A 4,664-nucleotide genomic window follows, 5' to 3' on the forward strand; every position below is an offset into this window, starting at 1 on the left:
TTTTTGGTAGAGACGGTCTTGAACACCTGGCCTCAAGCAATCCTCCCACCTCGGCCTCTCAAAGCCAAGGGAGCCACCATGCCTGACCTCAATCCCTATTTATTGAATAATCCATCTTTTTCACAGAGCACCCAGTGCCATCATTATCATATATTAAATTTCCATATACATTTCTGGCTAGTCATGGAACAGTCTCTAGTCTCTATTCAAGGGCAGGTCAAAACTGGAGTCTGCAGAGCTGGCTGGATTCTCTGATCTGAGTCTGGGCTTGCTCTGTACAGTCTCTGAACTACTCGACTATTGGGAGAACCTTGTCAGCTGCATTTGGGCTACTGGATACTAAGAATGAGGCCCTTAATTTGGAATGAAGTCACCTTGCGGGGGTAGGGCTGCTCTGTGGCCAGTTCCCTGAGAAACTGTAGGAGATAAGGAATTAAAACCACCCAGGAAATTTTTTCAATGACTCTAAAATTTACATGCAAATGGTAATGACCTAGAATAGCCAAAATGGCAAGGCCAGTTGCAGTGGCTCACATCTGTAAGCCCAGTACTTTGGGAAGCCAAGGTAGGACGATTGCTTAAGTTCAAGACCAGCCTGAGCAACATAGCAAGACCCCCATCTCTACAAAACTAAAAAAATTAGCTGGAAGTGATGGTGCACCCTTGTGGTCCCAGCTACTCTGGAGTGTGAGGCGGGAGGATTGCTTGATCCAGCCAGAAGTTTGATGCTGCAGTGGGCTATGACCCTTCCTCAAAATAAATAAATAAATAAATAAAGCCACATTTATTAAGACTGTGGAGAAATAACATAAGGATAAACAGGTAGATGTGTAGAACAGAGAGCCCAGAAATAGATTCTATACATATGGTCACTTGATTTATGACAAAGACCCGAGTGAAATTCAATGGAGAAAAGATTTTTCTCCCAGTAAATGGAACCATAGGTTATGTTTTTATTTATTTATTCAGTCTGTTTGTGAGGCAAGGTCTCACTCTGTCACCCAGGCTAGAGTGCAGTCACACAATCACAGCTCACTGCAGCCTTGAACTCCTGGGCTCAAGCGATCCTCCTCCCTCAGTCTCCCAAGTAGCTGGGACTACAAACACACACCAGAATGCCCAGCTAATTTTTTTACTTTTTTTTTTTTTTTTTTTGTAGAGGCAGGGGTCTTGCTATGTTACCCAGGCTGGTCTTAAACTCCTGGGCTCAAGCAATCCTCCCACCTTTGCCTTCCAAGGTGCTGGGATTATATATAGATGCGAGCCACTGTGCCTGGTCTCACACCTGAGGCGTTGTTAGGGGAGAGAACTGAGTGAGGGCTTTTCCTGGGAAATCAGACTAAAACAAAGTGATCCTAAGTCTCCTCCTCTAGACACTAGCAGGGTCCCTGCAGATGTCTGAGGGATGAAGCTGCCCGGGGAAGGGAGCAGTGACCCCTGGGAACTCTGCCTGGCAACCAGGCAGCCTGGAAAACATCCCAGCATGCTCTGAGGCCTCTGGTCCAATCCCAGTTCTCCTCATGAATATGTATGAGTCCCCAGATGTCAGCTGCATCTCTGAGCCTCTTCCTCCCTGCTCAACGCCCCCCTGCTCCCCTCCCCACACAAACATCCCTCACCCTTCCTCTTCTTGATAACTGGCAACATCTCTTGCTCCTCGCTTCAGAACTGATGAAATAATGTGAACATTTCAGGGCCTGAGGACATATCCACAGAGTGTTTCAGGGCCTGTCCCTTTGATTAGGAAACTGGCTTTTAGCAGTGGTTTCACAAATATTTCTCCAGTTAGAGATGAATGTATCTGTGACTATGTGCCAAAAAAAATAAGAAGAAGAAAAAAAATTAAATCAGATGAATGTCTAAAGCCCGTCTTGGAAGACCTAACTCCAACTAGAAAATAAAAGTGCGTGGTGTCCTTCTGTGGCAGACACTGTCCTTTGCTCTTGCTTCCCTAATAGCTCCCTCCCTGGTTACTCCCCTGTTACTCCCTGGTTACTTCTCCTCCCAGTGTGTCAGTTATCTAAGCCTCTGAGTAATCAGATGTCCAGCTAATGAGTGAGTGCCTGAGTCACCCTGGGGCCACTGAAAAATAAAAATGATGGAATTTCCAATACTTGTATGGAGAAATTAACAGACTGTATTGTTTTGTTTTTTAAGCCAGAGCCAGCACAGTGGCTCACACATGTAATCCCAGCACTTTTTTTTTTTTTTTTGAGACAGAGTTTCGCTATTTTTGCCCAGGCTGGAGTGCAATGGTGCGATCTCAGCTCACCGCAACCTCCGCCTCTCAGGTTCAAGCGATTCTCCTGCCTCAGCCTCCCGAGTAGCTGGGATTACAGGCATGCACCACCACCCCGGCTAATTTTGTATTTTTAGGAGAGACGGGGTTTCTCCATGTTGGTCAGGCTGGTCTTGAACTCCCGACCTCAGGTGATCCACCCGCCTCAGCCTCCCAAAGTGCTGGGATTACAGGCATGAGCCACCGCACCTGGCTATCCCAGCACTTTAAGAGGCTGAGGTGGGGGAATCATTTGAGACTAGGAGGTGAAGGCTGCTGTGAGCTGTGATTGTATCACTGCATTCCAGCCTGGGTGAGACCTTGCCTCAAAAAAAATTTTTTTTAATTAAAAAAAAAAAAAAAAGCCAGGGGCTGGGTGCGATGGCTCATGCCTGTAATCCCAGCACTTTGGGAGGCCAAGGTGGGTGGATCGCGAGGTCAAGAGATCGACACCATCCTGGCCAACATGGTGAAACCTTGTCTCTACTAAAAATACAAAAATTAGCTGGGCATGGTGGCGTGCACCTGTAGTCCCAGCTATTTGGGAGGCTGAGGCAGGAGAATCACTTGAACCCGGAAGGAGGAGGTTTCCGTGAGCCGAGATCATACCAATGCACTCCAGCCTGGTGACAGAGCAAGACTTCATCTCAAAAAAAAAAAAAGCCAGGACTAAATAAATATTAATAACTCATGAGAGCTAGAGATATTTATGTACACATGGATGACTGGAACTTTTAATAACCAAAAGCCAAATAAAGGCAAACTCTATAGCCCATTCCAGTAATTCTACTCCTGGGTGTATACCTAATAGAAATTAACATCATACCTAACCAAGAACAAGAATATTCATACTTGGCTGAAACTAGAAACAAGCCAAATGTTCATTAACTGGAGAATGGGCTAATAAATTGTGAAGTTGTGAAGATATTCACAATTTGTTAAGAACACTATACGAGAATGAAAAGGAATGAACTAAGGTTATATGCAATGACATGGGTGAATATAACATTCAAGATATTGCCCGAAAGAAGTCGTACACAAAATAGTATATATTGCATCATTCTATCTGTTCCTACAGAATAGAACAAGCAAAACTATTCTTTTTTTTTTTTTTTTTTTTTTTTTGAGACGGAGTCTCACTCTGTCGCCCAGGCTGGAGTGCAGTGGTATGATCTCGGCCCACTGCAACCTCTGCCTTGCGGGTTCAAGCGATTCTTCAGCCTCAGACTAACAAGTAGCTGAGCCTACAGGCACGCACCACCACGCCCGGCTAATTTTTGTATTTTCAGTACAGATGGGGTTTCACCATGTTGGCCAGGCTGGTTTCAAACTCCTGACCTCGTGATCTGCCGGCCTCGGCCTCCCAAAGTGCTGGGATAATAGGCATGAGACACCTTGCCTGGCTGGGAATTTTCTATTTATTGATCTGAGTAATGGTAACAGGGGTGTATACAAATAGAAAACTCCACTTCTAGGTGAAATTTCTCCTAGAGAAATGAAAACATACATCCATGCAAAATTTGTATACGGTTGTGTAGAACAGCATTCTTGGCTAGGCAAGGTGGCTCAAGCTTGTAATTCCAGCATTTTGGGAGGCCGAGGCAGGCAGATTGCTTGAGTCCAAGAGTTCGCGACCAGCCTGGGCAGCATGAGGAAACCCCATCTCTACAAAAGATACGAAAATTAGCCAGGTGTGCTGGTGTGTACCTCTAGTTCCAGCTACTCTGGAGGCTGAGGTTGGAGAATTCCTTGAGCCCGGGAAGCAGGGGTTTCAGTGAGCTGAGACTGTGCTACCACTGCACTCCAGCCTGGGTGATCAAGGGAGACCCTGTCTCAGAAAAAAAAAAAATTGAAAGAAAAAGAAAGAAATGAAGTACTGATTAATGCTATAATATGGATGAACCTTGAAAATATCATGCTAAGTGAAATAAACCATCACAAAAGTCTCCATATTGTATGATTCAATTCATATGAAATGTCCCAAATAGGCAAATCCATGAAGAAAGAAAGCTGATGGGTGATTGTCAGTCTGGGTATGGAGATGAGGGGAGTAACTGTTAATGGGCACAGTTTCTTTTGGGGATGATAAAAATGTCCAGGATCGCCAGGCACAGTGGCCCACATCTGTAATCCTGGCACTTTGGGAGACCAAGGCGGGTGGATCACTTGAGGTCAGGAGTTCCAGACCAGCCTGGCCAATATGGTGAAACCCCGTCTCTACTAAAAATACAAAAATTAGCTGGGCATGGTGGCAGGCACCTGTAGTCCCAGCTACTCCGCAGGCTGAGGCAGAGGAATCGCTTGAACCCGGGAGGCGGAGGTTGCAGTGAGCAGAGATCGCACCACTGCACTCCAGCCTGGGCGACAGAACGAGACTCCATCTCAA

This window comes from Colobus angolensis, unplaced genomic scaffold (assembly GCF_000951035.1).
Source record: "Colobus angolensis palliatus isolate OR3802 unplaced genomic scaffold, Cang.pa_1.0 Scaffold79, whole genome shotgun sequence".
Taxonomy (NCBI): Eukaryota; Metazoa; Chordata; class Mammalia; order Primates; family Cercopithecidae; genus Colobus; species Colobus angolensis.